The sequence below is a fragment of the Capricornis sumatraensis genome, chromosome 9 (genome assembly GCF_032405125.1).
Source record: "Capricornis sumatraensis isolate serow.1 chromosome 9, serow.2, whole genome shotgun sequence".
Classification (NCBI taxonomy): domain Eukaryota; kingdom Metazoa; phylum Chordata; class Mammalia; order Artiodactyla; family Bovidae; genus Capricornis; species Capricornis sumatraensis.
The window spans coordinates 85,256,124-85,264,387 of NC_091077.1; the positions used below are offsets into that span (position 1 = coordinate 85,256,124).

Sequence of the window (8,264 nt, forward strand, 5' to 3'; positions counted from 1 at the left end):
CAGATAATAAATACAAACTCACGTGCAGGTTGCAGTCAAAGAATACATTAAGTGTATGAAAATTTCTACTCTCAACACACTGTAACACTACCCCAGTAAATAAGCCAGTGAGAACCCATCATCACCTAGAATTCTTGCTTTCCTCTGAGGGACTTATTCAAAACAACTTCCTCCTTTTCTCTATAAAATAAAGTTCCTCTTTGATGGACTTGCCTATGGCTTTTTTCTATAGCCTGCTTGTCCCAAATTGAAATACTTTCCCAAATGAACCCATTTTTCTGGTAAGAAAACAAACAAAAAAAACCCACTGTGGGCATGAAAACTAAAGATATACTTTCAGTAATATTTCACTATTCATAATATGTTAAATATTTACATTTATGGATGATAGGTCTTAATTATCTTTAATAAAAGCATGAATTTAGAAAGCCCTATAGCAAATCCATTAACAGGGTTTATTTTAGGTAAGTCTGTTATAAAAAGCCCCACTCCATCTTAAAGGGAGGCTTGGAGACTAACAGATTAGAACTAAAATATGAACAGAATACAGCTATCAAAGTACAAACAATACCATCACCTCCTTAGCTATAAAATTAAGATATTCTTGATGCTTATCTTAGGTTGCGTTCCCTTGAAGCAGAGTTTGGTATGAAAATTCAGATGTGAAAATTTATATTTTACTTCCTGATACTCATATTCATTAAAACTGTGTCTCTGGCTTCCATATATTCTGGATATTTTAATCAATAATGGACTACTAAACTCTTTCAGAGTTGCCTCTCTTTTGTAGGAGTACACTTTACCCTCTTTAGAACCTTCTTTATTTTATAAAGTAACTTTTTCATGTACCATTGATCAACATTTAACTTGTCACAAGGAATTCACTCATTTTTTTTTTTTTTTTAAATTAGGACTTCCGTGGTAGTCCAGTGGTTAAGAATTAGCCTGCCAGTTGAGAGGACATGGGTTGGATCCCTGCTGTAAGATTCCGCATGCCTGCAGGGTGGGTAAGCGAGTGCAGCACAACAGAGCCAATGCTCTAGAACCCTTGAGCTACAACTACTAAAACCTACAGGCTTAGAGCCCATGCTCTACAACAAGAGAAGCCACAGCAATGAGAATCCCACGTACCACAAGTAGAGAGTTGCTGCTGCTCACTAAACTAGAGAAAGCTCACGTAGCAACCAAGAAATGGGTCAGCCAAAAATGTACTTTTTTTAAATGGAAAAAATTAATATATACTATTAAATAATATTATTTTAATTCAACTTTTAGCTTTCCTTAGCATATTTTTCCTATCGAGTATTATTTCATCAATTATCAACAAGACTTTGTCAGAAAACCAAATATAGGTAGTGATAATGGAATGTGAAATATGTTAGCAAGAAAAAAATTGGATAATACTAATGAACTAAACACATAATTGAAATAATCTCTTTTGTATAACATTTATATACTAGACTGTATTATACTATAAAAATTGTATAACATTATGAGGAACAGTTTTGGTTTTTAAAACAGAGACATACAGTGACAAACATATATAATATTACCATTACTAATTTAAGTTCAGAATCTGAGGCAGTGTCATGTGTTGTTCACTTGCCACAAAGCACTAGTATTTCCTCCCGTCTGCCCTTACTACCTTCTGTGATCCATGACTCAGCACTTCTTTCTGAATATCTAATAATGTATATACTGCAGACACTCAATTTACTTTTTGGAATCCCAACTTTACTGGAATCAGGAGATGGTTCTAGGAACTTAATTATGAAGCCTGCCTTAGAGTTGGTGGCTGCATCATTATATCTTCATGGTACTTCTCTAAACTTTGTAAATGAAGCTAGAAGTTTAAGGTATAAACAAGGAGCCTCCCTTGCTAGGTAGCCCACTGGAAACTTATGAAACCAGATTTTCAATTAATTGTAAATGGACAAGATGGACTACACCAAGAGGGACAATAAAGCTAATGAAAACTAAATAATAGTTTAAAATTGATACATTATTTAAATAAGCATTAAAATCTGTTATGGTCTCTCTAAAAACATGAAAAAACAAAAATAATGATGTGTAAAATATGAATATGTTATCAAAAATCAATACAGCAGACCTACTATAAATAGTCAAAACTTTCTTGAACTTCAGAACACATTTCTATGAAAGCATGTTTCTGTGCTTTTAGAAATCCACTGGATTTATTCCACTGGTTAAGGTAAAGAATATGTCAATCATTTTGCTCTTTGAACATGCCGCTCCTCTTAGTTCTTCCATACGGTTTAGTTTGTGCAATTCTCTGAAAGATATATGCATCATTTGTCTCCTCAGTCTTCCTTGAGCACATATATACATCTCATTTTCATCTTTACAAAGTGGTAAAGCTGATTGGATATGCTGTTGTTTTTAATCCTAAGTATCTGTACAAAATATACTCAATATAGTCTTCGTTAATGGTGTAGGTGAAACACAATTTTGCCTTTAACCTCTTGGAAGTTAAACCCCTTAAACCTTTTTCCAGATGTGCCTGAGAATTAAATTGACATGAAACAGATAGATTAAAACCCCGATACTAGTAAAGTTTAAAGACAGTAGGAGAAGGGGATGACAATGGACAAGATGGTTGGATGACATCACCAACTCAATGGACATGAGTTTGAGCAAGCTCAGGGAGTTGGCAATGGACAGGGAGGCCTGGCATGCTGCAGTCCATGGGATCACAAAGAGTTGAACATGACTGAGTGATGGAACAACAACAAAAAATAGATTAACAAGCAAAGAGCATACATATTTATGTAAGTTGTGACAGAGGAGCCCTCATAAGGACATGAAAAAAGACCCAGAAAAATGGCAAAATCTCAATACATTTATACTGGTTTGAACAAAGGGAGACAATTGTAGAAAAGTAACTGAAATATATGGGGAAATTAAAGGAAGATAAGAATTATTTTGACAAAGTTTGAAGCCAGTAGGAACCTGAAACATCTTGTAGTTGTCTGAAGATTCTTCAATCACTATGTCAAGTGACACAGATGTTTCTCTTGCTTCATATGATGAAGATCAGGCACCATTTGTCCCCAATGGAATGGCAGATTTTGGAGCAATTGTTGCATATGGATAATATAGATTGAAGAACAGGGGGATACTAAAATGTCTGTTCACCTGATCCACATGCCTGTGGCAGCCCAAGGCTTCATTGTGGGAGCAATGACTCTTGGTATGGCCTATTCCCTGTATCAAGAATTCTGGGCAAAGCCTAAACGTTAGAAGAGGAGATGCCATCTTGGACTTTGTGGTGGTGGTGCCTGCTTTAGTTAGACATCTCATATTGAGGTTATATGTTTATGCTGAAAATAAATTGTTTAGGTCAGACAAGAACATGGTAATTTGAATATTGGCTTCCTTTCTTGCAGGACTGATTTGCCTGGTGACCAAGTTACTGGTGACTAGTTCACTAGCTAGGTCATTCAGGGGAGTCAGATCAACACAAAAGGAACATGTCACTTTTAAATACAGTTGATAACAGTACCTGTCCACCTTCTTAAATTGTTCTGTTGAAATTAGTTCTAAAGAAGACAACATGCCAATCCTGAAAATGCTCCCAGTTGCTGCAGAATAACATATGTTTTTGATATAATGTAGGAATCCTATTTACCACAGTTAATTTAATTTTCTCTTGTAGACTGAGTGCTGTTTAAGGTCTGGTTAGCTCTTGAGGAGACTTCCCTGGTGGCTCAAAGGGTAAAGCGTCTGATACAATGGGGGAGACCCGGTTAATTCCCTGGGTTGGGAAGATCTCCTAGAGAAGGAAATGGCAACCCTTCTCCAGTACTCTTGCCTGGAGGATCCCATGGATGGAGAAGACTGGTAGGCTACAGTCCATGGGGTCACAAAGAGTTGGACATGACTGAGGGACTTCACTTCACTTCACATACCTCTTGAGGAACCTTTCAGAACAGTGCATGAAATACATTTTAAACCTCCCTGCAAGTCTGTGTGTTTTTAAACCAAACCTAAAAAGCTGGTGACAGAGCCACTTTGAAGTAGTATTTATTTTAGAATCATAATTGTAGGCATGAGAATGACTTAAATTGTAGATCCCCTTTCAGTTCAGTTCAGTTCAGTTCCTCAGTCGTGTCCGACTCTTTGTGACCCCATGAATCACAGCACGCCAGGCCTCCCTGTCCATCACCAACTCCCGGAGTTCACCCAGACTCACATCCATCGAGTCAGTGATGCCATCCAGCCATCTCATCCTCTATTATCCCCTTCTCCTCCTGCCCCCAATCCCTCCCAGTATCAGAGTCTTTTCCAATGAGTCAACTCTTTCATGAGGTGACCAAAGTACTGGAGTTTCAGCTTCAGCATCATTCCTTCCAAAGAAACCCCAGGGTTGGTCTCCTTCAGAATGGACTGGTTGGATCTCCAAGGGACTCTCAAGAGTCTTCTCCAACACCACAGTTCAAAAGCATCCATTCTTCGGCGCTCAGCCTTCTTCACAGTCCAACTCTCATATCCATACATGACCACAGGAAAAACCATAGCCTTGACTAGACGGATCTTAGTCGGCAAAGTAATGTCTCTGCTTTTGAATATGCTATCTAGGTTGGTCATAACTTTTCTTCCAAGGAGTAAGCGTCTTTTAATTTCATAGCTGCAGTCACCATCTCCAGTGATTTTGAAGCCCCCCAAAATAAACTCTGACACTGTTTCCCCATCTACCTTTCATGAAGTGATGGGATCCGATGTCATGATCTTAGTTTTCTGAATATTGAGCTTTAAGCCAACTTTTTCACTCTCCTCTTTCACTTTCATTAAGAGGCATTTTAGTTCTTCACTTTCTGCCATAAGGGTTATTGATATTTCTGAGGTTATTGATATTTCTCCCAGCAATCTTGATTCCAGCTTGTGTTTCTTCCAGTCCAGCGTTTCTCATGATGTACTATGCATAGAAGTTAAATAAGCAGGGTGACAATATACAGCCTTGATGTACTCCTTTTCCTATTTAGAACCAGTCTGTTGTTCCATGTCCAGTTCTAACTGTTGCTTCCTGACCTGCATACAGATTTCTCAAGAGGCAGATCAGGTGGTCTGGTATTCCCATCTCTTTCTGAATTTTCCACAGTTGATTGTGATCCACAGTCAAAGGCTTTGGCATAGTCAAGGAAGCAGAAATGGATGTTTTTCTGGGACTCTCTTGCTTTTTCAATGATCCCTTGGATGTTGGCAATTTGATCTCTGGTTCCTCTGCCTTTTCTAAAACCAGCTTGAACATCAGGAAGTTCACAGTTCACGTATTGCTGAAGCCTGGCTTGGAGAATTTTAAGCATTACTTTACTAGTGTGTGAGATGAGTGCAATTGTGCGGTAGTTTGAGCATTCTTTGGCATTGCCTTTCTTTGGGATTGGAATGAAAACTGACCTTTTCCAGTCCTGTGGCCACTTCTGAGTTTTCTAAATTTGCTGGCATATTGAGTGCAGCCCTTTCACTGTTATATTAGAAAAATATTAAATGTTATTTTAAACAAATGCATGTTTTAAGTGCTAATGGACAGGTAAATGAAAAACACTTTTAAAATGTGTATAGTAAGTTTATTTTCTCTCGAAGAATCATCAACTAAATAAAATGCCTATAATGGAAGTGATTGATGAGCAAGCTGGTTTGGTCAGACATTATACAAACTTTTGGTATATCACAGAGTGCTTTGCTGTACTTGTGAAATTCTCTTATCTAATCTTAATTTACATTTCATGGTGATAACATGGTAAATGTAGTGTTATTAAAGTAAGTGAACCCTTTAAAAACAATTATTTTAACAAGGTCTGTTTATTCTCTCTGCAGAATTCTTATTTTCTCTCAGCTTTGATTCCCGGTTGAAAAATATTTATTTTCTCCTAGTACATGGAACACATCTCTCACATGGGAGTTTTTAATCTCTTGTTTCAGGAATAAAAGGAGATTTGAATGTTTACTCTTCTTGCATCTACTATTTTTAGTGCCTTTAGCTCAAAATAATTCTTATGCCAAAGTGACATGTTTTGAGGTGGAATATTCTTCTACCCTTCAATGTCATACAATATAGTAAACTTTGGTTTATTGAATATGATAATCTGAGGCCAGCTCAATGTCTTACTCTCTAAATTAGTTGGATAAAATAGAGACACCTTAACACATAGGTCTGTTTATACCACTGTAATAAAATCAAAGAATTATTTTACTAAAGCCTTTTTCCCCTGGAAGATAATGAAAACTTGTAGCCATTTTTCCAAACAAACCTCTCTACACATCATTTACTTTCTCAGATGCAAAGTTGACATCACTATTAAACATCGGTACAGTGGAGCAATATGTTTTAAATTACTTACAGCACTGTTAGAAGCTTGGATCATCATTCCTAGTAGCTGTCTGCACAGTAACCAGCTATCATGTGTAGGCAGACAGCCTAGTTACAATTAATGAGTTTGATCCTTCCAGAAATTGCTTCAGACATTATATCTCATTCTTAAGAGAGTCTCTATAAAATACCATGTTCCTAAAGTTCAGAAACATTTGAAAATTCTTTATGGAGCACTAGTAAATCCTTTCTTAAAAAAAAAAAAAAAGAGAGAGAGAGAGAGAAAGAGAAAAAAAGTAAAAAAAAAAAAAATTCACATAGGTGCAATTTTGGATCCTTATAGATAGAAAATTCCCTGACTGGCTTGTGGTATTTTTTGAATGATTAAAAAGACAGACTATATGTTACTGATAAACTAAGTCTAATTCAAAAGTTGAAAAGTCCTTTCTGGTAAATGATGTTTTATTTGATTTATTATGATGAATTTTTGATACAATAATTGAGACATTCTACTAGCATTTTTGACATGGGAAAATCATTAGCTCTGATATACAATCTATGAACATAAATGCCCATAATGGCCAATATATAGTATTAAGCATTCTGGGTTTAATAAATGTTCCACATAGTATAGCATATAGAAGTCATGGTGGTGAGAATATAAAATGAAGCTTAACTTAAAATAATGGGTTATACTCATGGGCAGTCAATGGGGAAGGTTAGGGAGATCAAATTTTGTGCATAAAGGTTCTCTAAAACAGATATAGTACTTTATGAATATATACTTTATAATACAGCATATACATAATTTCCCTAAATGTATGTTAAAGAATATAATTTCTCTAAATATTATCTAATCTTCAGAAATTAAAAAGTATAGTTTAGTCACTCAGTCGTGTCTGACTCTTTGCGACTCCATGGACTGTAGTCTACCAGGATCCTCCATCCATGGGATTTTCCAGGTGAGAAAACTGGAGTGGGTTGTCATTTCCTTCTCCAGAGGTCCTTCCTGATCCAGGGATTGAACCTGGGTCTCCCACGTTGTAGTCAGACGCTTTACCATCTGAGCCACCAGGGAAGTCAAAGGAAGCTGAGCACCAAAGAACTGATTAAAAAGTATAGAATTCTTACCAATATTAGTAATGTGATTAGAAGAGAACTGTATAATACAATTAAATTATTCTACATTTTCTCTTATATTTAAAAAAAAAAAAAAGCATTAACAGTCAGCTAAACTGAGAAAGCCAAGCCAAAGTTTGTATTTCCTTACATCATAGAATTTTTAACTTAAGTAATCTGGATGGTTACATGGTGTAACCATGTAATGTTATGGTGTTTTATTCCCTTAACATATCTAAGAAAATATTTAACATATAGCATATAAAGAGGATATTTATAAAATACAAACAATTGAATATTGAAAATTATAAGAACATAATGCAATTTTAAAAGTATGTTATTGACTTGTATTTAGTTTTTAAAGGAGTTTTGTTAATGAAGACAATGATAATTACAGTATGATAAATCTCCTGTGCTGATCTCTCTCCATTATAGCCCTGAGGTTTTGTAGTTAGTGGCATCATAATTTTCAGTCCCTTTCTGTTTATATTTCTAGTAGATGATATGAATTGAAACATTTAATGCATTAATTATTGCACACTAACTGTTGCTGCCTGACCTGCATACAAGTTTCTCAAGAGGCAGGTCAGGTGGTCTGGTATTCCCATCTCTCTCAGAATTTTCCACAGTTTATTGTGATCCACACAGTCAAAGGCTTTGATATAGTCAATAAAGCAGAAATAGATGTTTTTCTGGAACTCTCTTGCTTTTTCCATGATCCAGCGGATGTTAGCAGTTTGATCTCTGGTTCCTCTGCCTTTTCTAAAACCAGCTTGAACATCTGGAAGTTCACGGTTCACGTATTGCTGAAGCCTGA

At 36.0% G+C, this 8,264-nt stretch overlaps 1 pseudogene; it reads left to right on the forward strand.

The window, feature by feature from the left end:
• Positions 1-3,010: 3,010 nt before the first annotated feature.
• LOC138086348 (HIG1 domain family member 1A, mitochondrial pseudogene) lies at positions 3,011-3,261 on the forward strand (annotated as a pseudogene).
• The last annotated feature ends 5,003 nt before the right edge of the window (positions 3,262-8,264 follow it).